At 34.9% G+C, this 21,835-nt stretch overlaps 1 protein-coding gene and 1 long non-coding RNA gene across 6 annotated transcripts in view; one reads left to right on the plus strand and one right to left on the minus strand.

The window, feature by feature from the left end:
- Positions 1 to 21,835, minus strand: part of LOC120775084 — a 186,141-nt gene that overhangs the window by 52,531 nt on the left and 111,775 nt on the right. The window contains exon 4 of the long non-coding RNA XR_005705290.1: positions 3,645 to 4,091. This is a non-coding gene — a long non-coding RNA (uncharacterized LOC120775084). The remainder of the gene's footprint in view (positions 1 to 3,644; positions 4,092 to 21,835) is intronic.
- LOC120775080 (mucin-5AC) overlaps positions 1 to 21,835 on the plus strand; it is a 134,907-nt gene that overhangs the window by 18,959 nt on the left and 94,113 nt on the right. The window lies entirely within an intron of this gene.

Raw genomic sequence — 21,835 nt, forward strand, 5'->3', positions numbered from 1 at the left:
ATAAATTAATTTTTTTTTCACCTCCTCATTGCTTAAATGGCGGCTTCCGTTGCAACACACTCACATATATTTGGCTTAACTAAGCACAAAATTTATTATAGACCAGTAGCATTTAAAGTGGCAGAACACGGTCACTGGAGTATATAAATCACCGTGCAGGTGGCCCCAGTTGATTGCCGATAAAAGGACATTGTAAGCAAGTGGTCGACATGATACCATTGAGATTTGCATAATAAATAAAACACAGTGTTGAGCAAAATTGTGTGCCAAAAAACCGTTGAATGAGTAGAGTGTTAAAAAGTAGAAGATGGCAAACAACAAAAAATTTCAACTTAGAGCGAAGAAAACTTTACTACAACAACAAACAGTGCGTGGAAAATTTTGGCCACAAAGGTCACATAATTCATTAAATGTGGCTTGACTTTGAATATATGATATAAAGCATACACGTGCATATGTATGTGTGTGCGTGTGAGTGTCAGCAGGAGCTTCATGAATTGCATGCAAATTTGCGCTCTCGCTTTTCAACGCTGCTGGTTATTACACAATTTTCATACGCTTTTATTGTTTTCTTTTCTTCGTGAACAAAATTTCATTTTCCATTGCAGTTGTTGTTGTTGTTGGCAACAAACACCAAACCTTGGTGAAACTGCTATAAATCATGCCGATAATTATGTGGGTGAGCTCATAAATAAAATATTCGAGTGCAGCTATGCTGGCAACTGGCGAGCGTTTTGTTGTTGCTTTTGTAGCTTTTCGCTATCGCCTGCTGACCGCAATTTCGCCACAGGTGAAGATGCCTGGCAAGCTGCTTGCTGTGCTATGCTTCTGCTGCTAAGACGTTGCCAAGGTGAAGAAGTGTTTTGAATTTAAGCAGAGTTTCCTTTAGAAAATGTAAAATTCATAAATTTTTTACTTCACTAAAATATAATAAACAGCAAACAAAAAATCTAAAATAATAAAAAAAAAATTATTAAAAAATAAAAAAACTGCATATTCCTGGCGTCTGTTGAGCATAAAAATTGCAAATTTTAGCCTTATGTTTATTTAGTATTGCTAGCGCGCCGCATTGTCTCCATACCGCGGTTGCTGTGTGTACACCACAGCGTATACGCAACCATTTTTCGGACCGCAAAAGCGCGCAAGTAAACCTTCGGAACGACAGCCATCTTTAATATACCGTATTTCACCTCATTTCTTCATTGGTATTTATTTATGCTTTTACTGTTATGTTTTATTATTGCGGAATATTGCTCTCCAACACTTTTAACGTCAATAAAATTGCAAAATGATGAAAGATTGCCGCGCCTTTGACTTTTATTGTCTTGCTTAGAAATATCCATAAATTTATATTCAGCATTTCAGTGGCGTAAATATATGCATGAGCACAAGCATTGAATTTCAAACTTTTATAATGGCGAACGCGCAGAGAATGAAGGAAAATATGAACGCTAGAGTTTAATAGCTCATTTGAGCAGTGAAAATGGGGGCATAATGGGTGCGATTTTTCACCTTTATGTCTTTATAATGCAATATAAGTTTTCATTTGATGAAAATGTGAAGTTTTTCGTGTACATTATTATTGCTATTTTCATTTTTCACAATAATAAGTGCTATATAAGTAGGTGTTTATAAGTGTGTGTGTTGTAATATTGAGATATCTATATAAAATTTTGGTGTTGCCAGATTTACAAAAAGAATTATAAAAAGATTGGTATCTAAAAATTGTGTGAAAGTTATTGTTGCGTATGATACTGAGTAAAAATTCAAAATGGGTTGCCAATTTTTAAAAAATATACATTAGAAACCACATCAAAGCAGTGAAAATGAAATTTGTAGTAAGGGAGGTCTAATTTTGGTTGTAACTGAACATTTTATGCTCTTGCAAGTTGCAAATATCAAAATTCGGGAAATACCTTCTGGTACTGGCAAAACCTTATTTAAAACAATACAATATCAATATTCAATGGGCTGAAATCGAGTACCCCTTTCAATTTGATCACAGTAGTATGGTGGATCTCATTATCGAAAAAGTCGTAAAAAGGGTTCTAAGAGGATACTTGTAGGGGATTATGGACGCAATGAAAACTACTTCAATAAAAGCTATAGAGGTTAGTCTGAACATCTGGCCAATATACATACAGGTGAGGGATGAGGTAATGCTTGTAGCCAGCCGGCTTATCATTTTAGGCCATTAAAGCTATGTTAGGCGTCACTGCGGGCATTCTATCCTACTAGAACTTGTAATGAACTCCGGTTAAGCTGGCAATGCGACCGATAACAGAATACTCAAGAAGAATTAAGCGAATCGCTTTCATTCCCCAGTGTAGAATATTGGAACAATAATTTTGTGAAACAGGAGCATTCTTCTTTTGTAGTAATCCATATACGGGAAGTTTACTTCAAAAAAAATGACCACAACTCAGTCTTTCAAGCAGAAATTGTGAGCATAACAGTAGGTGCCAAGTTGACTCCTGCCCTAACCAGTACGTCCATAGACCTTTTAGTAACTACCCACAGTAACCACCCAAAATGGCAATTTAGGCTATCTCTAGCGCCAATACAAAGTCACAAGTCACACTGAGGTTATTCAATTTTCATTCAGCTCCTGCGAGGCTTGTTTGAAGTTCTCTAAAGAAACTTAGCAGGACGGGCATACTAAAAAGTTACTTAGTGGTAGTGTTGATGGTGGATAGTCCAAAAAGTTCGTATTTCTACACAAAAGAGAGCTTAGTCATATTATAGGAGTACATGGCGTCTACTCTTAAGACTTCATCTTAAGAAATTTGGAAAAGTGGATTCAGCGGAGTGCAGAGCGTGCACTCTATCCTTCAACCGGATGAAACGGGATGTATTCCATGGTTTCCAATGCTTCAAATTAGGAGATATTGAACAGCTGAGTTGTTAGATAAGACATAATTTGGTAACCATGAGAGAGTGCAATGAACCTAATAGTTTGCTAAGTGCGGCCGCCTGTAGTCACAAAACTACTTAATAAATTTTTGTAAGGATAAACTTTTAGTCAAATAGATGAAGGTTTGCGTAGAAAGAATAAAAAAATAAAATTTCTTCACGATTAATTTGACATCTACATACAATTATAATTTCAGAACTTTTACTCAATTATAAGTGTTCACTAAAATTATTGAGTAAAATTTTGCATAAACATTGGAGAAGTTTACGTAGCTCCAATCTTCCTATGCTGTATGCTTACTCAAAGCATTAATTTAATTTAAAAGCATCAATAAATATTAATATTACAATTCTTCATCTGCAATTTAAATCATTTCAAAATTCATTATTTTAAATTCTTCGCTACACAAACATTTACTTTCACCACCTTAACCCCACTCAGTCCAAAAAGCATTTCTCCGAACGAAAGCTTTTCACGACAATTTGACTTTTTGACACATTTTTTGCGGATCATTACGCCAGCCGTCAGCCACAATTACGCCCGACAAATAAATTTAAGTCAATATGACACGGTACAATAACAACAACACAACAACTAACAGGGCAATCAATTTGCTCTTTCGCATTAAGCGCAAATATTCTTACAAATCCATACACACACACACGTACATGCAAACATACAGACAATAAATTTATGAGCTTCACAAATATGTACACATTTATCGACTTACCCTTGTGTAAACATAATAAATTTTGCAAAAGCAGTTGAAAATAACCGTTGGTTACTATTTGGCATTCAATTGCTGGTGGCCGTTGCAGTTGTTGTTGCAATTGTTGTGGTTCTTGCGGTTTTCAGACATTGTGGTTTTTCACTGTTGACTTCTTCTCTGCTTATTGAATCTGCGTTGTGTGTAGTTTATGTGTGACAGTCGTCGAAAACAGATTTCATATATTTTCGCTTCTTTAAATGCGGCTGCTGTGTGAGGAGGCGGTGCGTATGAGTAATATGTGCAGTCATAAATCAAATTGTTTGCTTTCTTAGCTTCATTGAGTTTGCTTAGCGGTGCATTATAAACTCATATTCACATATATAAGTATATATATATTTGAACTTAGTTTTGTTATTAGGTGAGGTTAAGTCCATTCACAACACACTTTTTTGTTTCGTTAAATTTAAGCTGAAAGAAAAAATGAAAAAAAATGGAAAAAATATGTTAAATTTATTGAATTTTTAATATTCGTGATTACTGTACTTTGACAACATCAACAAGCAAGATCTGAAAACACTATTATATGAAAATATACTGAATAGTTATATAACATCCACCATGCCATTTTTAAGTTCGCATATGAATATTGAATGACAAACTGTTCAATTCATACATTTGGCTAATACATTTTGCATATTTATTCTACCGACCTATTTTTAATAACTTTTTTATACAAAAAAATCAAATATTTTACAAAAAACTTTTATTATTCCAAAAATTGTATGCTATCTTCAAACGAACTCGACCATTACGACCTCATATCGGCAGGCTTTCAGAAAAGAAGCAGAACTTCTAACAGGATAATCCGTTGTAGAATGAAAAAATACGTCTTTTAATTAAGATCCCGTCCCGTCCCGTGTTGGACGAACAAAAACAAAAAAAAAGTGAAAATTGTATTTTTGGCAGACATTTTTACAGAAAAATGCAAATGTTTATGAAAATTTCTCAAGATTTCTTTTTAATAGTTGGATTTAAACAATACAAACACTTCGTACGAGACCTTGTAAATTATATCTCGAAGACTTGTGTAAAATTTCATTATTAAATAAAGAAATACTCGATCTTGTTGAGTATTTCGCGAGAAATCTTGACAACCGACTTTGGAAGCAATTTATTGCGTTAAGTGGCTATGGAGCTGAACTCGAGTTCACAACTTAACAAGGTTATAACTATATTATATCTCCAAAACTATTACTAGTATCAGTTTGAGCATTTAAACAAAAATGATGTTTAGAAATCGATAACACGTTAAAGAAATTCAGTTTTTAAATCTATGAAACCCATTTATCTCCTTAAATGAGCGCTGTGCAAAATTTTAATCGAAGTGGTCACATTTTGCCTTCCCACAAGCCCTCAAATGATTTGAACTTTGACCAACAGCATCACGCACAGTTTCTATTGGTATTGACTACGCTGATCGAACGAAAGAGCTTTTGAAGCCGCTCAAGTTTCTGCAGGTTATTCGACAGATCACGTTTCCCACTATGACCACAAACTTCAGTCCAGTGCATTCAAATATAAAAATCCAGACGGCCAATCAACTGCAGCTATGAAACCAGGAATATTACTTTGAAACCACTGTTGTGTGGTTTTTCTCTTGTATGCTGTAGCAGTATCCTGCTGGAAGATCCAATGCTCTCAATCGAAACGGAGTAACAATTAACTGTTTTAGCACGCCTTTTAAAGTATCTCACTGACACACTTTTGCTTCATTCTTAACCCCTCTTTCACAGAAGTGAAAATGTGTTATTACTTTACAGGAGACTTGCCACCAAACCATTACAGCAGCTGGATGGTGATCAAGTTGGGCTTTCTTTGTAAGCTTTTGGTGTAGTTTTTTCGTTTTATTATTTCAAACTTTTTCAAAAGTGAAATATTCAATTGCAAAGAGGATACATTCCTGACCGTTAATCACATGCCACTGAAGCAGTCATATGCATGTGAGGCCATAATAGGTCTTCATTTAGAGATCATCTCGAATAAGTTGTAGCATTGATCTGGGCGATATAATTATTTCTCTTCACTTAATTTTCTGTATTCTAGGCGGATAACTGCGAATGCGCTTGCGAACAGTTTTTATGACCAAATTGCTTCGATTAATCGGTAATGGCTCCGAAGATCTGTTACCTATTATTTTTCAATTAATTATATATGAGACTAAGCTTTTAAAGAATATTATTAAGGTTCATTTGTATTAGAAGTATGTATATATAGAATATCAAAAGAGGAGCTATTCCTACTTATACCGGTAATGAAAGTTCATATTGAAAAAAAGCTTACAATGAAAAATGTTTTCCATATTGAATTATCGATAATGGTTTGGTGTAATATATCGAAATATTTTTGAAAATTTTCACGGATAATATATGATTTAAAAATGTATAAAATTTTTAGTTAAGAAACTAGATATTATTATTACTTAATATTATTATTGAAAAAATATTGGAACAGTTTTTATGACTAAATTAGTTCAAACCACTAGAGCACTACCACTTCTCATTCTGCCATCAACTGTAACCGTTTGGGAAAACGATCAATAGTGCGGTAAATAAACATACTCGCTATCTTAAATTTTATGAGAACTCATTAAGTTCACTTTCACTAACGAGAATTTGTACTCGTTGAGTACTTCTATTCAAAAAGTTGTTTTTTTATAAAATAGTTTACCATGTTTTTAAAGAACGTCTAATCTAGACCTCAAGTAGTACTCTTGAATGAATGAAATGAACGTGGTTTGACAGAGCTTTTTCGCTCGCTTTGGCTCTATAAGATTTTTAGCTGCTACTAAAAGTCAAATACCTTCTCAGAAGTGAGCATCATGAGTCAAGTGTGGTCACAAAAAGATATTTTTTGTGAAAACCAAGGATAACAATTAATGACCGAAATTTTAATCAACCATATACGTACTTACATACACACAAAAAGAGCTGCTTTAAAGATCCCTTAAAATTTCTTCGAAAACTGGAATTTAAACGAAGCAAAATATGCCTTCTACATAGACATATTTCAAATATTGCTACAAAGAATCCAACATGGAGATAAGTAAACAATGCATTAAATTGAATAAAATATGCGAAACCCCAGCGATTTTTTCCAAAAATTATGAAACCTAAAAAGTAGACAGATATGGGCATAAAAAGCATGAGCGAAACGCCAAAAACCATAAATTGAATACAAAAACGCAAAAAACATGAAAATCAATAAAGAAAATATGAAAAATATGGATAAAAAGCAATAATATTACTTGTGCAAATTTGCACAGCCGCAAAGAATAACAATGATGGGCTCGAAGTGGATTAAAATGGAAGCTAAAGCAAACAAGGGAACGCCAAAATAAATATCCGGCCTGATAGCAAAACAAGGACATTAAAAGCAAAGGCAGGAGTACCTACATTAATGGTGGTGCGCCTAAAATAGATGTGTGGTGAAATTGTGTAAGAGAAGTGCAAGAAAAAAACCCAAAAAGAGAGAATATATGAATATAGGTATGTATAGTATACCTTGCCAACACTACTTGTCAATCGATTATAACAGTTTGCCCTTCCTCGAAAAATATTTGTAAATGACAAGACCTGCAATTAGGTTCATTATAAAAGGACTGCAGTGACGTTGTTGTGGACATGAGACCTTGAGCAAAGAGAATATTTATGAGCAAGAAAGACAGCGTCCAATTTGGCTCCAAAGGAATTTATAAACTAAACACCGGCGCCAATGAAGCATCGCTTCTTGCTTCCTCGACTGTTTACGTAATAACAATAAAAGCTGCCAAAAAATATGTATGTAACGTAAGTATATAATTTACTAAAGGTGGCCATATATATGTGCAAGTGTGTATTAGATCCTTTGCAAATATCGTTTATGGCAAAAGGGTGCTTAACAAACACGAGGTAATGAAAGAAAAATTTTTTCGGCGTTAAAGCAACAATGAATAATACAATATCTGCAGGGTGGATCGCTCAATTAGGCTGAGCAAAATATAAAGGCAATAGCACAAAATGGACCAATGCGTTAGCAGAAAAAATTTATGGCGCAGACACACATATGTACATATACATATATGTATATAAATGACTGCAGTAGATTTTTTGCATATAATATATCTTCTTCCCGTAGTTTTATGTGACGGTAAGGCTTGGCAAACGCCAATTTGGGTTCGTTGTTAAATTCATTTCGTTGAACCTAAACAAATATTTGATATTTGTATTTTTCTCTACTAGTATGCTTGTATGTCTGTATGTATGAGTGCTGGTAGGTGTTATTTGACCCGCCTTAAGGTCTGCACTGAGCTAATGAGCGAAAATATTTGCACAGCATGGCCTGTTCGCACATATGAGCAGTGGCTTAATAAGGGTCCACAGGAATATAGATATATACAGTTTGTGTTTATCATACTCACAAACATAAGTTCGCATATACAGAGCTTTATCGGTCTGAACGGAGCTTAAGCTGCTATCATGCCACTTGTGTTAATAGAGAAAAATAGCGCATTTCAGAAACTAAAATACAAATAACCATATTAAGTGTTTGTAAAAAATGTGATTGAATCCTTTTTAAGCCAATTATAATCTCAAGAAGAAAACTTAAACATAATACTAAAAATTAAGAATATATTTAACTAAGTGGTTATACCTACTTGCATGTAGAAAGACACGTTTTTTCAGTAATTTTTTAAAGAGGATTTTTTTGTTAAATTAATAAAAATAACGAATCATTTTGAAAAATTTTGAAATCACTTGATCTCCGTAGCCCATTTTCTTGAGGGCTTTCGAAAGAAAATGTTAGACGTTGAGGTAGACTTTTCTGCTTAAAAAATTTCAAATTCAAAGCTCAACAAAATTTATTATGACATTAAATGAATAGAGATAATGTTCGAAGTATTATTTAAAATTCTGATTTTTGACAAAAATAGAGTCAGGTTTGAGAAACCATTTACACTTTAGAATGCTTTAAAATTATTTTATGCTACATTTTGCTTATTACTGTAAAAATGTTTCCAGAAATGCCCTGTTAAATTTTCATGTCGTTAGTTCCAGTACTTTCGGAGAAATTTTCTTCACTAAAAGCAGAATTAATACTAAAAATAAAGGCCATGGATGTATACCGACCATGGGCCGGTTACAATTTTCTTTCGTTTTCTACATTTCTTCGTTGTTTCCCAAACAATATTGACTTAGCTAAATAAGTGAGGATTGAACCGCGACCGAACATCTATTGTGCCCTCTCCTAAGTCACCACGACTTACTTAGCCCCAGCATATTGTTAAATTCCACTTCAAGGTGCTATTGAGACGATGTGATCTCTATTTTTGAAACATGAATCCAAAGGCCTTTACCCTGCGCGTACAGACATACAAATAATTATATGTGCATCATGTATTTTCTTGATTATGTGATATATATTTAGAGTTTGGTGCGTGGTCCTGCGAGTCTCCTGCTTCAATCCCCTCCGATTCGTCAATTGATTGCAATATCCTTAAACAATAACTCGATAGCGGAAAGTTTCCATACAGCATTGCTGCTAAGGGCAACCTTGAACTTCCCAGTGAAATGTACACTTTTAGTGATGGTGTCCCTTGGGAGAAGAATCAGTCGTATTTCGCCACTTAAGTCCTTCATGCACTGGTAAGAGATTACCTTACCTCTGCCAAACCTTTCTGCTGTTATTTGGAGCAGAGTGTGTTCCGCAACCTGACCGATTACCAGGGGAAGCTGTGTGAGATCCAGCATGACTTCAATTACCGTCGGACAAATGCGCATGGCACCCGACACACAGATGCAGTCCAGTCATTGCAGCTTCGATAGTTAAAGTCTTACCGAAGTCTGCGATGCTTTCGGGGCCCAAGCCACCACTCCATATGTGATAATCGGTAGCAAGATTTTGGTCTACAACCATCTGACTATCTTTGCCTTGCAGCTCCTGGATCTATCAGCAAGCCGATTGCACACTATAAGTGCTTTAGTAGGTAGAGAGGAATCCAGCGTGAGTCCAAGGTATTTGGCTATATTAATTATCTCTATCTCTCTGCCCCAAGGGTTAGGTTGAGACCAGGCAGGGATCTGCGTCTCGAAAACGGGATTATGGTCATCCGAGGGGTTGATGTACAGTCCAATCTGCACCATTGTTTAGCTAGGCCTCCCTAATACGATATCGCAAAGAGTGTCTTCACATTTTTTTCTAGCTAAGATAACAATGTCGTCCGCATGTCCTTGACAGCGGGTTCCAATGTTAGTTATCAATACAAGCAGTTCGTCTACGACAAGACTCCATAACAGGTGTTATTGCACTCCACACTCCACTCCCCTTGTAATGCCGAGACGATTTCTGGTATCCGCTACTGTAGTTTCAGCTATTCTGCGCACAGGGTATATTAAGTTTGTCACGAAGTTTGTAACACCCAGAAGGAATCGTCGGAGACCCTATAAAGTATATATATAAATGATCAGTATGTCGAGCTGTGTCGATTTAGCGATGTCCGTCTGTCTGTCTGTCTGTATATATACGAACTAGTCCCTCAGTTTTTAAGATATCGTTTTGAAATTTTGCAAACGTCATTTTCTCTTCAAGAAGCTGCTCATTTGTCGGAACGGCCGATATCGGACCACTATAACATATAGCTGCCATACAAACTGAACAATCGGAATCAAATGCTTGTATGGAAAACTTTCACATTTGACAAGATATATTCACGAAATTTGGTACATATTATTTTCTAAGGCGACAATGTAATTTCCGAAGAAATTGTTCAGATCGGTTGACTATAGCATATAGCTGCCATACAAACTGAACGATCGGAATCAATTTCTTGTATGCACAACTTTCAAATTTGACAAGATATATTCACGAAATTTGGTATATATTATTTTCTAAGGCAACAATGTAATCTCTAAAAAACTTGTTCAGAACGGATTACTATAGCATATAGCTACCATACAAACTGAACACATAGTTACTAACAGAAATGCACCTGTGCAGGGTATTTAGCTTCAGTGCAACCGAAGTTAACGTTTTTTCTTGTTTCCAGTACTCTTCCTACGCTCCTGTGAGCCGTGTTGGCAAAGGCATCCTCTTTGTCTCTGAGGCGCATAACATTACTTCCTCTCTTTGCAGCGAACTCTGCATCTACGAGGTTAGCTGGTACATAGCAGTATTGGTTGATCTTCCCTCTCTGTAAGCGAACCAGCAGCATGCAGGAGAGATTGACTTACCCAACTCCCTACATATACGAAGAATGGGGTTGACATCGAAGAAAACTACTAATTAATATCCAATTAAACAATGTTTATTAATTAAATTAAGAATATCCAGATGCTTGTGTGTATAAATTATAAGAACCTCTGCTTTAAATTATTGTTACAAAAATTTTATTGCAATTTTTGAGTAAATAAAGCTTCCTATAAGTTTTCATTTGCCTCTGAGTAATAATGGAATTTATTTTGGGCGTTTTAGTGAGATAAGCAGCCAAAGATAAGCTACCAACTAACAGAATAGACCAAAGTAAAAAAAATATTGATATTTTATGCGCCAAACTGTTCATAGCTAAAATTTAAAGAAGCATGCGAAGCTTCAAGCCTTAAACACTTCGCTTACATATAAACTATTTATGTGCGCACTTACACTGCTTCTCCATCCACTTGCATGTCAAGCACAATCACTCTTCATCGCAATTGGCTTCTTTATCGTTTCCAGCTATTATGCATTTTATCAGCTTGGCTCCGCAGCATAGATTTATAAGCTTTATAGTGCAGCCTTTATGCAAACAGCTACTGACAATTTCCTCGACAACAATTCCAAGTATTCACTCAGCAGCTGCTGCTGCCAACAATTTCTTACATTTTTCTCCCCCACTATACCACAACTCCTTGCTCATTACAATAACAACATGCTTTGGTCGCTACTTTCCATTTCCTTAATGTCGTTTGCATTGTTTTCCTTTCCACAAAAGCGTGCTGTAACTATGCGCCTGATTTTCTTGTACTCGTTGTTGTTGTTGTTGCCTGCATTCTTAATGTCACCAACAATAAGCAGGAGAAGTCAGCAGGCAGGCAAGCAATGAGTTAAAATAGGCAAGAAGAAGTAAGATAAGATAGAATATCTCAAGCAGTGAAGTGCTCAGGGCTTGCCGATTCGCAACGTCAATGCCTTAACAACGTGCTTAAGTCGGTGGAATAGCAGCTTCAATATATACTATACGTATATACTTAATATGTATGGGAGCGTGTGGGTGGCTGCATAAGTATCACCTTCAACTGTAGATAGGGGCGAGTGGGAGCCATTTTGTGTGTGTCTCCCAGCTCTTCACTTCCATTGACAGCGTATAAAAATATGCGCTATTTTATTTTATTATCGCGTTGCTTTTGTTTTTGCTTTTTCGCCTTGAAGGCGCGCCATGGCAGCCAGTTAGTGTGACATTCTATCGACGCCATCACTTAGTAACCGAACTCCAAGCTTACTTATCGCGCCAGTTACTAACGCGCTGGCATTTCTCTTTACTTCATCTCATGGATATGTATGTATTAGGGTGTTCATTATTTCCCACATGGGGTTATTCTTGCAAACGCCACATGAAGTTTCAATTTTCACCTTAAGAAGATGGTTCCAACCTAAACATGCCTTTCATTTTTAATTCGAAAGGTGTCTCAATCAAATAACTTTTTCCACTTATTTTATATGGAATTTGAGGATCTTTTGTAATATTTTTTTTTTTTGCCAAGAGCAAATCAACATTTGACTTTAAGGAAAAGATTTTCGAATAAAAAATTGTCCGTTGTACAAAACAGGTCTCTATTGTTTTTTCATAAGAGCATTCCTTTAAATATTTCTTTTGTTATTCACAGTAAAATATATACATCAAATATAGTGCATTCATATACTCGAAGTACACCATGTCGTATGAGCAACACAGAATGTACAAACACTTGTACCACCAGATCATTTGAGGTATAACTTTAACTGCGTATAACTTTGAAAGGATTATTTTTACGAAAAATATTTTTCAGACCTTATTTGTAGAGTTAAAAATTCTGTATTAGTGGATCACATTTTCAAAGTTCAAAAATCAAAAAAACTCCATATCAATCAAAACTTAAATGTAAAATAAATATCTTTCTAACGCTGTATACTTATTTTAAGACAAAAACTCAAAGCTCACAGGCCATGTGCAAAACAAAAATCAATTTGGCAAAAACGGACACCTTAGTATATGTGTAAATATACGTACATATGTATATAACAGCGTGTCTTTTCATGTGTGTGCTTTGCTCTTTTCGCTGCTTTTTTGTCAGCCTTATTGTTTCTCATATTTGTTAATGTATTTGTATTGTTATTAATACTCCTATAGACGCTTTTGTTGCATTATTGCTCATCTCAAGCACCCACACATGTGAACACATATCACTCCCGTACATATAAGACAACCGAGCAGGCGTGGGTATGGTGGATGGGGCAGAAAATATTTATTTATTATGTAAATGCCACATGTATGCACTAAAATTATCTATTCACTCCTACCAAATACCTATTCAAGCAAAACGAATGCAGCCAGCGGAGCAATCTAATAATAGCAATGAGGAAAATCGATCGAAAGCAATAAAATATATACATTTGTGGCACTAAAAATAGAAATTTTTTTATTTATTTTTGTAAATTATTGTTCCTTCTAACAAAAACTGGTAACGCGAATTTAACGATATCGAATATCCGTTGCCTATATAATCAACTTGGTCGCTTGTACAATAATGAAAAGTGAATAAGCGAAAATTTCCTTGTCTTACATTGATTCCATTAGTATTGAAAACATTTGGACCCAGTAACCATTACTAAGCCAATAATATTTATTTTAAAAATTATTCTCAGATGTGGGTAAATTTTAAATAAACCTTTGATAAATTAAATAAATTGGTAAAAACTGATACCTAGGATACTTTAACATAGCTTATATATATGTATATATAGCTTTTTTTGACAAGACCATTTTTGTTTTAAAATGGGTGGAGTTAGATTAAGAAAAATAATAAATAATGTTAACTTCAGCTGCACCAACGCAACCATAGATTGGTAAACATTTGATAGGCATCAAATGTATATTTCCATAGCAACTATATATCATAGCAACTATACGCGTAGCTCCGAATATTTTGTATCCAAAGAAAAACGTTTTCTACGATGTTTGTTACAAACAACCCTCAAATCGATTTCAGTTCACTTAATTAGAAAAAATATATTTTTTGAAGATCTCTATCTCGATTTTGATCGCTAAGCAGCTTCTTGAAAAGAAAAAATATTGGGAGCCGTATCTCACAAACCACAAACTGAGCCACTAGTTCGCCTATAAACAGAGGGAGATGGCTAAATGGGCTCAACTTGTGCGGCTGATTACTTATATATATACTACACTATATACAATCTCTGACGTTTCCGTCTGGAGATTACAAACTACATGGGATGCTTACTACCCTTTATTTAGGATATAAGAAATAGCAGTATTAACAGAAGCACCAATATTTTTGCTTTATTAGATCATTTGTTTCATTTTGTTTGGCTTTTCAATTGAATTTCGGAGTTAAGACCCCTATAAGGACGACTTACATAGATTGTATAACTTTCTCACGATCAATAGTAGCTAGTTTACCCACTTAAAACATAACTTATTCTTGCCACATAGAAACCATTAAATAAATGCCTATAGAAAGACCGATTTCCTAATACAATCTAGCCACTTTTTACTATATCATTTAAAGGATAAACAACTATCTATTATAACTAAAAACTTTTGTTTCAACACCTTATGGACACAATCTCAAGTGTATGTGAAAACTAAATTTCTGATTTTTTTTTTCCTTTTTATCTTGTACAATTTTTTGTCTTTCACGCAAGTTGATGTATCTTTTCTATTTCTTTTTTTCTTTTTTTAATTAAAAATAGAAATTTGTTTATCTGATTTCGACTTAAAATTGAACAAAATCCTACTTTTCAAACCAAAACTCCTACCTCAAAATTTTGGAATTTTTAGTAGTTAGTAAACTTTATATTTGTTGTCAGAGGTATTTCGAAATAATTGGTAGATGAAATAACAAAAAACAAAAAAACAACTTTGAATCGTTTGATAGGGTATTTGTTTGAATTTTTTAGAAAAATTATAATTTTTTTTTCGAATTTGGGCTTACTACTATGCGCGCCACTTAAGTCTTTTAATCTACCAAATGTGAAAAACTGCGCAAGCTAATTTAAGAACACGTTCAAGAGGTTTAGAACTCTCTCTGGACGACCTTCAACCTTTTCAACTGAAAATATTAAAAAAGTCAAGGATACAATGCTTGAAAACAGTCCGACAAGTATTGGAGAGATGGCAAGAGGGCCCGACATCCCTCACGAGTCTGTTCGAAAGTTTTTGGTGGATATTTTGTGTTCTTTCTCGAGGCGCTCCAGTAAAGCTGAATTTTCTTCAAAAATAGTACCGTAACCAAGTCTTTCTGAACACTTTATAGTGCGAGTTCCGATCCTACATTCATGGAGAGCATTATAACTGCCGGTGAGACATGGATTTATGAGTTTGACATGCAAAGAGGTACCAAAAAAACCAAAAAAAATACCGCAAGCAAATCAGCTCAAAAATTAAGGGGATGCACATTGTTTTTTCGATATTCGTGGTTTAATGTATCATGAATTTCGGGAGGGACAGCGGTCAAAAAAGAGTTATATTTGGCCGTATTGAGGCGTTTGTGTGAGAACATCCGTCGAAAGCGGCCGGAATTGTGGAAGAAGAATTCATGAACTTTAAACGATGATAATGCACCATCGCATTGAGTCACTATTGTGACCAAATTTAAAGCCAAAAGAGCAATGAGTACCACAGATCAAAAACCGTATCCGTGTGATTTCTTCTTGTTCCCGAAACTGAAATTGCCGCTCCGAAGAACCCGTTTTCAAGCGATCGAAGAGATAAAACAAAATTCACTGAAAGCCATCCCAACAAGTGCTTATAAAAAGTGTTTCGACACTTTTTTGTCACATTGTATAACAGATATGCTCTGACCATTAACCTTTTTTCACGGATTTTATATATAAGAATAAATGTTTTCCCTGAAAGGTTTAAAAAAACATAGCATAGCATTTTCAAAGAAAGCATCTTTTTTACGTGTTATTTATATGAAAAACTTTGAATGCTCATCGTTACCTCTTAAATCTAAGCTAAAAATCTAGATCATGGGATAGTTTTTGTTTTTCTGCATACGAGAATAAAAAATTCATATAATATCATATAGAGGAAACAATGAGAGCAACTGAAAATTATATATTATTATACTTGATATGTATGTATATCTACATAATAATATTTAAATTTTGCGTTGTTTACTGAACACACCTCGTATAGGTTCATTTTAACCCGTATATCAATCATTATTTCTTTTTGGGCTTATACCACTGTATATGTCTTTTTGGGCTCGTCTAATCTATATGTAGAGCATATGAAATTTTTTCACTTATAAGTTTAATTAAATTAATTATTATGCACATATATATGGAATTGTAGCTCTATCTGAATTATACGCTGCAGTAGTTCACTATTATATTATTATTTATATTTCTTAAATATTTATGCAGGCTTCTTCCTTTTTATTTGCCAAATCCACCAATTTGCCGGAAATAGCATAAATGTAGGTGTAAGTATCTGGAAACGACTAACAATTAACAAATATTTATGCAGCAATACTTTTGTTGCCTTTAAGCATGTTTTCGCATTCGTAAAGTGTATGCCTGCTGTTTATTTGTTTATAGCGTGCTGTAGAAGTGTTTAAGTATCCGTGTAAATATATATTAATAACGGCATAAAACACAAATTCCCGTATAGGAATACAAATAAATAAAAATATTGATTTTCAGCTGTCAGTTTGTGCTGTTGAGTAATGAAATAACAATGCCGATCATTAATAAATCTTAAACGACCTTACAAGCGGATGCGATTGATTTAACATGATGATTTATTTATTAGCGTATATATTTATACGAGTACATCCGTATACATACTATATGTATACATGCATGTATATATGTATATCTGGTTTTGCTTACAAGTATATACATACATATATCAAAAATATTTATATATTGAAGGTAGAGTAATGAACCTTTACTTGGAACGAGCAATTATAGGAAACCTGGTAGAAGCAGAAATTAAGTACATATATACATAGCTCAGATATTTTGTTGGACGGGCATTGCTTAGCGAATAAAAAATTTCCGATATGAGCAACTTTTCATTAAGGGGTTACATGGGTTTCCTCAGGTAAAAACAGCCCTTTATTAGAAAATTTTAATTAAAAAATTAAAATTTCAGTGTAAATCGAAAAAAACCTTCGTCCAAGTCAGAAATTCAAGTCCAAGTCTCTGAGACCTGTGTAAAATTTCATGAAGATCGGTAGAGCAATTCTCGATGAATCTTGCAACCCGACTTCGAAAACACAGTTTCGAGAGAAAGGCGTTTAAAGGCGGTGCTATTAGCCTTTATTGGTATCTCCGAAACTATTACACGGATCAACTTGAAAACTGAAGGCACTATTCTGGAGGTGTTGTAAAATTTAATAAGATAAAAAGACTTTTTTTAAACCTGTTAACACATGTAACCCGCTGAAATCGCTCAACCTTTTAGAAACTTCTAAGGATCCTTTTGTGGATTAACTACCACAATATTGCTCATTACAGAGCAGACAATGAATTGAGACCAAAACGAGTTTAAACGACAAGTTATGGGATTTTTAAAAGCGGTTATGCTTTGAGGAAACCTCATTTAATTCTTACTAAACGGTCATTTCTTTTCGCTAATATGAAATTCTACTAACTACAAGAAACCCAAAGTTGGAACTCTAACTGCTTCGTGGTAAACCATAGCCTCCTTCAGCATACTATACAGAGGAAAGATCTGAAGGGTCAATGAAAGAGTATTTTTCTACTGAAGTTTCAAAATTATAAAGACTAAATAAAGTTTTGTAATTGATGAATCGAACAAACAATTTGGCCTCACTCAAAGAAAAGAGACTGGCTTACAAGAAAATATACATATATGTATATACAATACAATACAAATTTGTATGGAATCCAACTGTATAACTCTGCAGCGGACGAGAGAATATGAGGCTGTTAAAAACTTTTGGCGAAAATATAATTGATTCTTCGATGTTCTTAAATACATATTTGGAGATTTCAAACTTTCAGAACTTATAAAATTTGTCCATCAGAAATCTTTCAAAGTCTTTCTGGACCTCCAAAATAAGCAAACAATATTTCAGGCTAAGCAAATATGTCATTAAACTAAAGAGGGTTTAGAATTACTTAAAATATTATGCTCAACAAGTTTTGATACCGAAATATACATATAATAATGTTTATCACACTTTTATCATTTCATAAATGGTACGTTTAATATATAGTGCTTTCCCGGAACTAACGCCACAAACTTTTTCAGTACTACTTACTGATAAAATTTGTAAAAAAAAATGTTTAAATTTTCGTAATTTTGAAAGCAGATTGATTGTTTTTAGTTATTAATATCTGCCCTTTCAAAGCATCTCTGTTTTCCTACTGGGCACACGTTTGCGTGCATAGCGGCAAATGCAATAAATTAAGTTTGCGATTGTAAATAACGGTATGCCCGCATTTGATTCACACGTCAATGTGTGAAATTTACTGCAAAGCGGTATGGCATATGGTGGCGCTTGTGGTCAATAAAAGTGAATTAAATTTAATTTAATTACATAGCCATGACCGTAGGCGTATTGGCACAAACACCGACCGGGACGGGACGAGTATTAACGCATGATTACAATGGCATACATATGTATGTGTGTATGGAAAGGAAAATATATGGAAGACTATAAATACTGTTTGTATGTGTAATGCTATCTTCATTGGCACAAAGCCTTGCTTGATTAATGATGTGTATCAGTGGCATAAACCACGGTGTTGCCACGCAATCCGAGCTGTCAATCAAATTGAACGCAGTAGAAGTACATGAGGTGACCACAAACAAAAATTAAAAAATGTATATACTAAAGTAAAAAGATAACAAAAATAATATGAAAAGTTCACATGTCAGATATGGCATCGAAAATATATCAATTCAGAGTCTCGAGTCATACTATAGCTGAACTCTCATTTCATTTAAACAGTTTTTATCGGACTCAATGAGCCTTTTCCTAAATGCAGCTGTCTGTTGTGATTTCTATTTTTCGCCTCTTTATGCCTCGTGCAATCTATTTTCTTTCTCAACTGTACATTGCGCAGATGTGTTCTTCCATTTTCGACGCTCTGCGCACTTCTGGCAGAGACACACAGCATTTCCAGTTTCATTGACGTTTGACATATTTTCAAATGACCAGTTGGAGCAGCCGACCCGTTTTGGCCAATTTAAGCTATTATTCAATAAAAAAAAACGAATATCACTCCTATAGATTTCCAATTTGTTCATGTCCTATCGTCTTTTTCACTTGACTGAAGTCTTTTTTATGGAAAAAATTATATCATCATTCTTCCTTTCCCGTTCCTCTTTGTCAAATTGATAAATGTTTGAAATTGTACCACGCATATTCTCGACTTCAGCATTTGCATGTGTGGGTTCACGTGTATGTGAGTGTGTGTGTGTGTGTCGGCATGTGCCATTTGTTTCGTGTTTTTGGCAGCACTTTGTACTCGATTAAGTTTCTTTGACTGCGTATTTTGACCACATGTGGCGCACAGTTGGCGAATTCCCTTGACAAACCACACAGACATACACTTATGCCAAGGCATAGTACATATCCTGCTAACAGTTGTTTATATTGCACAGCCATCTTCATTCTCACAACACCTATTATTTCACTCTTTTCCGCTTTTCTTTGTGCTCGCCCTCAGACTTCATTGTCTTGCTTCATTTTCAGCCTCACTTTTTTCAGTGCCTTTTGTGCTGCTTTACATCAATACTCTGCCATTAATAACGGTCCACTTGTGCACTCGAATATCGCCGAAATTCCCAAGTGAAACGCCAATTCGTCCATCAGAGGAAGGCTCACAGCGGCATCTGTGTACGTGTGTGTATGCAACTGACGGAAACCCATATCAATTTTGATAACTCTTGATATGTGTCCATCAAAGCCGGCAGTTGAGCCCCAGCGTCTAACTGTTCACAACATTTCGACATTTCAAAATCCATTGCTCTTGTCTCAGCGACCGTCAAATACACAGAGAGGGCGTGCTTAATGGAGAGCGTTTGATAAATAGGAATTTTGAATGTTATCATTCAAGTGTTATTTATGCTTTGGGAATTGTCAAGCATTTTGAAAACCCAACGACTACCATCATTCCTTGTTTGGCATGAATGGAATTCATTTGATGCTCTCGCCTCACTTGCTTTGAGTTTTATAGAGGTAAAATGTGTATATAATGAAGGCATTTGCCTGAGCAGCGTTCTGCTGGCTCTTTTGATTGATGTTGCTGAAGGATTTTTTCACAAAAGCTTTAGGTGGACATGTGGAACACATAACTCATAAATGATCAATGGATGCTTCGAAGGTGGAAGTTGAGGTTAATATTGCTATAAGTAATTTTTATCGTGTTTCGGAGATAGAATCAATGTTCTACATTATATATTGATACTATTTGTAAATATCAGGTATTAGTACGTGACCATTCTAGTTAGGTCCTAGAAAGTTATTCCTCAACACATCACGTCATTATATTGATTTTATTGCTCTTACGAAATACAGTTTCTTTATACTCATTCTATTCGAGTTCAAAGGATTTCGATCAGAACGCGTATGAATTTGGTATTATTCATCCACTGTTAACACTAACTCCTTTTATTTCATAGTTCGGTGTCGCAGGATAATAACTTTGAATAAAACCTTGAAGATTTTTAAAGTACTATATCGCAGAATATTTACTATATCTTGAGCGCTTCAAGCCCGATACCATTTTATTGTCATATACCATTCACCTAATTCAGTTCGTTATAGAGTTAGAGGAAACAAAGCACTATACTCCTCGTAATATAACACGAGATAATTTCGTCTATCTTAGAAACAGTACAAGTATTGACAACAATAACATCAGCCTCGAGAAATATAGTATAACTTAGAGAAGACTCTCGACGAACAAAGACCAAATTCTACAAGTGACTCATCATGCCGGTCCTGCTGTATGGTGCAGAGGCAGGGACGATGACAACACCTGATGATTCGGCGTTACGAGTTTTCGAGAGAAAGATAATACCATCACCAAAAGTGACCTTCAATAGAGTGTCTGGTTGAAAGCAAACGTAATCCATATAAGCATTCTCATCATGCATCTATGGCATAGCGCTTCCTGTTAACGGTAGTTGCTTCATTCTAGAAAAAATGCAGCAATATTTTCCTCTGCCAAATAATGACTTTTGAGGATAAAATATACATCTCATTAATGGTTTATGAATTATCGTCCATCAAGGTGCGATAAATTTGGTTAATAACGAAGCCATTCAGCCAAAAGTGAGCATCATCGTTGAACAAAATTTTCTTGAGGAAACCGTAATCGGGGCCATATCATTTTTGGGCCCATTCACCGAAGGTGCGACACGCTTGATGGACGTTCGGCTTAAATTGCAAACCAAGTCGAATATAAACAACAAAGTAACGCCAATTCCGAAAAAAGGTATTGCCTCGTCACGTTACACGTCTAAAAACAACATCCGTTATTTCCTGCCAACCAATATTTCAAGTATCTCACGTGCGAAAAATTTCAGCAGTGTTTTCCTGTTTTTTTCTAAAGGGGGAACAATACAGTAAATATAAATTGCGAAAACCAAAGAACCTCAAGTAACCTTTGAGTTGTCACTGACTAATTATTATTAAAATTACTTCAAACCTTACTGAAGGCTTGTTCGGGCCGGCTTTAGTATACCATCCCACGACTTCAGGGTTAAAAGTAATATGGTTGGATAGAGCGTTTGTGATGCGTTTTTCTCAAACACACACTTTTTTAAACTAGCGGACATGATCCCGGTCGAACTACTCAACCGATTTGCTTAATTTTTCTTTTTTTAAATGTTCACAAAACGCCTATCGGCTATCGTTCCTAGTAGATTCATAATTTTTTATAATTTATTGACAATGTTATGACAAAATTTATGTAAAAAAACATGAGGAAAA

The sequence above is a fragment of the Bactrocera tryoni genome, chromosome 4 (genome assembly GCF_016617805.1).
Source record: "Bactrocera tryoni isolate S06 chromosome 4, CSIRO_BtryS06_freeze2, whole genome shotgun sequence".
NCBI classification, from domain to species: domain Eukaryota; kingdom Metazoa; phylum Arthropoda; class Insecta; order Diptera; family Tephritidae; genus Bactrocera; species Bactrocera tryoni.